Source organism: Musca domestica, unplaced genomic scaffold, assembly GCF_030504385.1.
Source record: "Musca domestica strain aabys unplaced genomic scaffold, Musca_domestica.polishedcontigs.V.1.1 84, whole genome shotgun sequence".
NCBI lineage: Eukaryota > Metazoa > Arthropoda > Insecta > Diptera > Muscidae > Musca > Musca domestica.
Window position 1 is genome coordinate 2,032,880 of NW_026712417.1, and position 7,570 is coordinate 2,040,449.

General features: G+C 37.1%; 1 protein-coding gene across 1 annotated transcript in view; it reads right to left on the reverse strand.

Moving 5' to 3' along the window:
- LOC101894182 (band 7 protein AGAP004871) overlaps positions 1-7,298 on the reverse strand; it is a 94,987-nt gene extending 87,689 nt beyond the window's left edge. The window contains exon 1 of the mRNA XM_059131250.1: positions 7,135-7,298. The gene's annotated coding sequence lies outside the window, so the exon portion shown is untranslated. The remainder of the gene's footprint in view (positions 1-7,134) is intronic.
- Positions 7,299-7,570: the final 272 nt, after the last annotated feature.

Genomic DNA, 7,570 nt, shown 5'->3' on the forward strand with positions numbered 1-7,570 from the left:
CTCATCTTCGGATCTCAACGCAAGACCGGATAAAGTTTTACATATAATGACCAACTGGAAATTGAAATTTACGGGAAGTTCTAGTGGTTTGTCAGTTGAGAATTTTATTTATAGGGTTAAGGCGTTGACAATCCAAACTCTTCAGGGTGATTTCGAGCTGCTGTGTAGGAATGCAAGTTCCCTCTTTGAGGGAAAGGCTGCAGACTGGTTCTGGCGCTACCACCGTTCAGTTCCGTCAGTTTCTTGGACAGAGTTGTGTAAGGCCTTGAGACAACAATATGCAGATTCGAGAACTGATATTGATATAAGGGAGTTAGTCAGGGATAGGAAACAAAACCGGGGAGAAAGTTTCGACAGTTTTTATGAGGCTGTTGTAGATTTGACGGATAGGTTGAAAGAACCACTGTCCGAAAGTATGCTGGTCCAAATTTTACGTCGGAACCTGTTGCCTGATATTCAGCATGAGATTCTCAATCTAAAGATCAATTCGCTGCAGGAGCTCAGAGATGTTTGTAGAAAGAGGGAGATTTTCATGCAAGAAATTCGGCGGAAACATAGTGTTCCTTTTACCAAGCCATTTTCGGGGTCTAAACGGGTATCAGAATTAGTCGATGTTGAGGATGATGTAATGACTGAGGGGCTAGAGTCCATGAATGATGAAGTTTCTGCTTTGAGCCTAACTTGCTGGAATTGTAACCAAATGGGGCACAGATATCAAGACTGCCTTTCGGACAGGACCGTGTTCTGTTATGGTTGTGGGGCTCCAAATATGTACAAACCTAATTGCGCCAAATGTAATCCAAAAAACGGACGTTTGGGTGCACAAAGGAGTGCGCCAACACAGGGGAAGTCATTGGAGTAGGGTCGGAAATAAAAGTTTTGAAAAATAAATCAGAAAAAGATGGAGAGAGTATGAATGAGAATTGCGATAGAACTATGAATTTAGTGGGGAAAAATGTTAATTTTGAGAATTGTAATTCTAAACTGAGAAAAATAAAACCATTTCATGTTCGTCTAAAAGAGTATTACATAGTTAGAAATAGAATTTTTAATGAGGATAAGAAAACAACGAGATCATCAAGAAGAATGCGAGAGTTTTGGGGAAAGGTCCGGAATTTTAAAAGGAAATGTATTTGTTCGGTGTTAGATCGACCTTCAGATGTGAGACCATACGCTGAGGTAATCCTCTTTGGTAAGAAATTGCTAGGGCTGCTCGATACTGGGGCTTCTTTGAGTTGCATAGGGTCAGATGTGGCGAAGATTTTCTTGGAGTCCGGTCAAACTTTCAAGAAGTTAAATACATCCATTAAAACTGCTGATGGTACATGTCAGAAAATAGAGGGTTTCGTTGAGACCAATATCATTTTTAAGGGAATAGAAAAACCGATTACCATATTTATTGTACCTAGCCTCGATAGGGACCTGTTTCTAGGCATTGATTTTTGGAATAAATACAATTTGCTTCCCACAGGCTTGTTATCCGCTGATTATAGCTCAGACAATATAAATGTTGTTTCAGAAATAGCTTCCAAAATTCAGCTTTCAGACCTGCAACAGCATCTCCTAGACCAAGTCATTGATTTGTTTCCATCGTTTGCTAAACAGGGCTTAGGAAGAACGAATGTTATTCAGCATGAAATAGACACGGGCTTAGCAAAACCTATCAAACAACGTCATTTTCCGGTTTCTCCAGCAGTGGAGAAACTAATTTACGCTGAACTTGATAGGATGTTGGAGCTTGGAGTGATAGAGGAGTCAAATAGTGCTTGGTCCTCACCAGTAGTTCTGCATAGAAAACCGAATAAAAACAGACTTTGCCTAGATAGCCGTAAATTAAACTCTGTGACGGTAGGTGACGCATATCCGTTACCAAATATCGATGGGATCTTGAGTCGCCTTCCAAAAGCACAGTACATAACCGCCTTAGACCTAAAGGATGCCTTTTGGCAAATCCCTTTAGATCCCAAATCTCGCGAGAAGACGGCCTTCACCGTTCCTGGGAGACCGTTGTATCACTATACCGTAATGCCTTTTGGATTATGCAATGCTCCGCAAACCATGTCCAGGCTTATGGATAAGGTGATACCACCCTCTCTCAGGACGGAGGTGTTCGTATACCTCGACGATTTATTGGTTATATCTGAGTCGTTCGAAAGACACCTTGAGGTCCTAAGATTGGTTGCTCGCAGAATAAGGGAGTCAGGTTTAACTATTAATGTTGAAAAAAGTAATTTTTGTGTATCCGAAGTTAGATATTTAGGTCATTTAGTCGGAAATGGGGTAATAAGAACGGATCCAGACAAAGTATCCGCAATAACAGAATTTCCAGTCCCAAAATCAGTACGACAGGTCCGTAGGTTCCTGGGTATGACAGGCTGGTATCGAAAATTTATAAGGGATTATGCTTCGATAGCCACTCCGTTGACCGACTTAACAAAAACAAAGCGAAAATTCGTTTGGTCGGAAGAAGCTACCAAAGCATTTGAGTCTTTAAAAACCCACCTGAGCACCGCCCCGGTTCTACATAGCCCAGACTTTTCACAGCCATTCTATATACACTGTGATGCCAGTAGAACGGGGATAGGAGGAGTATTGGTGCAAAAGGATGCGGAGGGTGAAGAGTTTCCCATCGCCTTTATGTCGAAGAAACTTAATCAAGCCCAACGTAACTATTCTGTCACCGAACAGGAATGCTTAGCAGCGATGCTTAGCATTAAGAAATTCAGAGCTTACGTGGAAGGACATGAGTTCACAGTGATCACTGACCATGCGTCATTGAAGTGGCTCATGTCCCAAAACGATCTCAGTACTAGGTTAGCTCGGTGGGCACTAAAGCTTCAAGGCTACAAATTTAAAATTGAACATCGGCGTGGTTCTCAAAATATAGTCCCAGATGCCCTTTCCCGGGTTAATTGTGATGATCTATCTTCTTTAAGTTTAAGTGGCCAGTCCGTACTTGAAATACAAAATCCGTCTGAATTAGAAAAGGTAGGGTTTTTCATTGATATTGATTCTGACCATTTTAAGTCTGTAGAATATAAAGAATTGTTGGAAAAGGTAGGAAAAAGTGTAGACACTATGCCAGATTTGAAAATAGTTGATGGTTATCTTTATAGAAGGATGGAGCATGCTACTGGTGAACAAGTACATGATGACCTGGCGTGGAAATTATGGATTCCGCGGGATATGATTCCTGATGTCTTGAAGCAGGCTCATGACGATCCCTTAGCTTCTCATGGAGGCATTAACAAAACGTTGTACAGAATCCGAAAATTTTATTTTTGGCCTAACATGGTTGTGGATGTGAAAAATTATATAAATAACTGCGACATATGTAAGTCAAGTAAACATCCAAACCAGCCTCTTCGTCCTCCTATGGGTAAGACTTCCGATTCGCAAAGATTTTTCCAAAAGATTTATATAGATTTTCTTGGTCCTTACCCTAGGTCTAAATCTGGCAACATTGGAATATTCGTTGTGTTAGACCACTTTAGCAAATTCCCTTTTCTGAAGGCCGTAAAGAAGTTTACGTCAGATGTGGTCATGGATTTCATGGAAAAGGAATTGTTTCATATATTCGGTGTCCCAGAGACCATTGTTTCTGATAACGGATCCCAGTTCAAATCCAAAGCATTTAGTCAGTTGATGACACGGTATAGAGTTAATCATATTTTTACAGCCATCCATGCCCCTCAAGCCAACGCTTCTGAGCGAATAAATAGATCAATTTTGGCAGCAATTAAATCCTACATTGCTCCGGATCAAAAGAATTGGGATAGTCTGTTGAGTAGCATAGGATGCGCCTTGCGATCCACAATACATTCGGCAATAGGAACCTCTCCCTATTTTCTAACCTTCGGCCAGCATATGGTAACTAACGCTTCTATATATCCTGTTTTACGTCAATTAGAAATGCTCGAAGACAGAACAGTTCGTTTTGATCGCAACGATTCTATGGCCATCATGGGTAGTAGGGCCAGGGAATTAATGAATAAGCAACATGAGAGGAACGAGCGAGCTTACAATCTTCGATCCAGGGACGTAGCTTATAATGTAGGCCAGGAAGTGTTTCGACGAAACTTCAAACAAAGTAGCTTCGAACATGGCTATAATGCAAAATTGGCTCCGACATTCGTTAAAGCACGCATTCGTCGTAAGGTAGGAAATTCTTATTACGAATTAGAAGATCTGAGAGGTAATTTAGTAGGTGTATATCATGCCAAAGATATTAGGCAGTAACTTGCTGCAAGCGTTATCAGCCTTGTGTTCAAATGTTGAACCCCAAGTCAGATTTTGGCTGGGGGGATTTGTAGTGGCGCTTGCGTTTAATTTTGGGAAAATATTAAAAACGTTGTTTTCTATGAAACCTACATTTTGTTCTTTTGATATTCTATTAACATTGTTTACAGCGCCATCTCTTGGTTTCTGCTAGCAAACATTGCTAACTTGTTCTTTTGTTGTTGACGTTTTTCTCTTCATATTGATTGTCATCTATTATGTTTTAACTGGAAGGATTTAGGGCATTTAAAAGCGTCACCGAGGCTTCGATAAACCTAAAGAACTTTTGTTCTGCCATTTTGTCAACTTTGATACCAGCGATTAACATCCACAGTGTACTTAAGTTCCTCTATTAAAAATAGTGAAAACTGTGAATTTACTGAAAGTATTTTCCTTTCATTTAATTAAAATCATTGGTTCTAGATTAGTTACGATTATAATAAATTTGTAAGTATTAACAAGCAAAATAAAAACCAAGAGGTCTTGTGATAGTTGTTAAAACAAATTAATTCTAGAAAATAAGTCTGGCAATATTATTCTCTGTCGCGAAACAACCATTTTTATAATTTGGAATTGCTGTTGGATTAATTTCCAAAACTCCTACTATAGATGGTAATGATCAATATTCTCTTTAACAACTTTCTGTCATTGATTCTTGGTGTTGATTTTTTTATTAGGTTTGCTGCTTTGATTGCGCATACGATTTTTACAGCGCACATTTGTTTGCCTCTCTCACATCAGTCAAGGTTTTTTTTCTTCAACAAGGCTATTCAGTTGTCATTGGTCTCCGCGATTTGAACATCGTTCTGCTGATCGCACCCCTTGTGTGAAGAATTGCCGTAAAAGTCATTGTTGGAAAAGAATATTAAAGAAAGGCGGAATCAAAGATTTTTTTCAAGAGTGCTGTAAAACATTGAAAAGGAGCATTTATTTCTAAAGAATCTCTGCTAAGTATTGCCAATAAAATCCGCTAAAAGGCAGGTGTAAATTCAAGTGGATCCTCTAAATATCAAGGAGAATAAAGTTGCATGCTTGAAATGGTTTGAAATTTTCATGAAAAAGTGCCATTAGACTCAAAATAGCACATATAACTTTGTCATATAACATTTGTGTTCCTCGATTCAGTGCTTATAATCCATTTCTTAAGATTAGTTTAAATTATTTCCATAGTAATTATATTAGATTTGCCTTTGAACTTATTTGAAATAGAAAACAAAACAATTTTAAGGAATCATATAAACAGTGAAAAGTGCAAAAGAAATCATATGAAAAAGAATTTTAGAAAAAATACCGTTTGTTCTGAATAAGACCATTACCCAAGTTAAACAACAACAAACACTGCGTGTTTCAAAAACAAAAATTATGTATAATCGTAATTTACATTTTGTGTATATTGGGTAATGATCTTACGGAAATGTTGCTACTGTAAACATTATTTTTCGATGGCAACAAAAGTTTCATTTCACCACACACAAATGTTGTGAAACATTCGTGAGTAGATTCGAGAAACATTTTGCTAGCAACATTTCAGTTCTCTTCAGCTACATTTCCTAGTCTTTCTCAGCAACATAATAAACAGTGCACGCAACATTGCCCACAATAAAAGGAACGATAGCAGCTGCGCAGCCGACGTACGCATGAAAGCGCTTTCAGCGAGGGACGGTGAGCGGTGAGTTGTTGTTTTAATTCTTTAATTTTTATTACATCTTTTTCCTTGTTGTATTTTAAAGTATATTAGAGTGACCATGTCAACTGAATTGTAAATTTTACAGATTTTAATTTTTTTTTTTAAATATTAACTATACCTTACAGTGGTTATTAGCTGTTGGTTTTATGTTCTCTTTAAGAAGATATTAATTTTAGCCGCAGAGCTTTAAGTTTAAATTTCTTTTGGTATGGTCACCCTAATATTGGTTGTTGAGAACCGCAGTCAATGTCTGTATTATGAATTTTAAACAAAAAGGAAAACAGCAATAGTTCAATGATCTTTGATGGGTTCTAATGTACTTTCGCTGGACAACATATGTTTTAGATTTATTTAAATTCGATTTTTCAATTTTTTTTATTTTTTTCCAAAGGCAAATTTAAACTTCAATATTATTACTTTTGAAACTCGAAATTTAATTAGTATAATGTTTACATTGTTTTTTTTTATTTATTTATTTTTTTTTATTTTTTAAATATTACTTCTACTAAATTTATAGAGAATAAGTTTTGATATTTGAATTCTATTATTTTTTTCTTGTGATGGATAAGATCCTAGTTAACGTTATATTCTATAATGTTTATTATTGAATTTTTCATGAAATATATTACAATGAATAGCGAATAAGCTAACAAACTTGTCTGTTTGATTCCATGTAAACTTGGTAAGGCTTGTTGGTGACGTCATAGGGGTTGAAACACAAATGCAGATGGCTAATTAGCATGGATCGTTTCGACCATGGTTGGGAGGGCGATGTTGGCAACAAAAACAGCATGTTGTCTAAGTCTTTTGTCATGGTTTGATTCTATCAACTTTTCTCAGTATTTCCTCAATGTTTCTATTCATTTCACTCTCTTTGTCTCTTGTTGTTGCTACGACATTCACCTCAATTTTCCGTTTCCTGCTCGGACACCGAATCAACCTCTTTCCGTTTCCTTCCTTCTCTGTCTATTACTTATACGGCACGCATACAATTTAAGAATTTATTCGTTGCGTTGTGGTATTCATGGCATTGAAGTATATCGAACCCTACCCACCGACGAGTGATAAGGCCGGAGATATTGCGTGCTGGTGCTTCAGAAAAATGCCTTAGTAACATCGACCACACATTAACAACGTTGTATGCTACATTATACGGGTGTGGTACTTACCAGTCGGTCGTACTTAGAAAAAATACATCACGTTAAAATTTTGTTTGGATGGATGTTGTTGGAATATATTTTAGAAACTATCACTACATCGAGTTTTATACCAATTCATAAAAATTAAACATATTTAATGTTAACAAGTATGTATAGGTTATATATAGCCCGACGATGGCGTCCATATGTAACCCTACAACACTATAATTTACGGTAAAGATTCCATAGATCTGACTACAATGAACGAATCCCTCACGAGACACATAATTGGACTTTTTAAAATAACCGTTTTAAACATTATTCGTGATGGCTAGAAATAATGAATTTAAATATTCAAGTCGGAGATGTCATTATAACGTTTCGTTTTTTGAACAATCCTTATGGATCTGAAATTAATGCGTTCCAGAACACTAGTTTTTCTAACAGACAATATCCAGTATTGGAT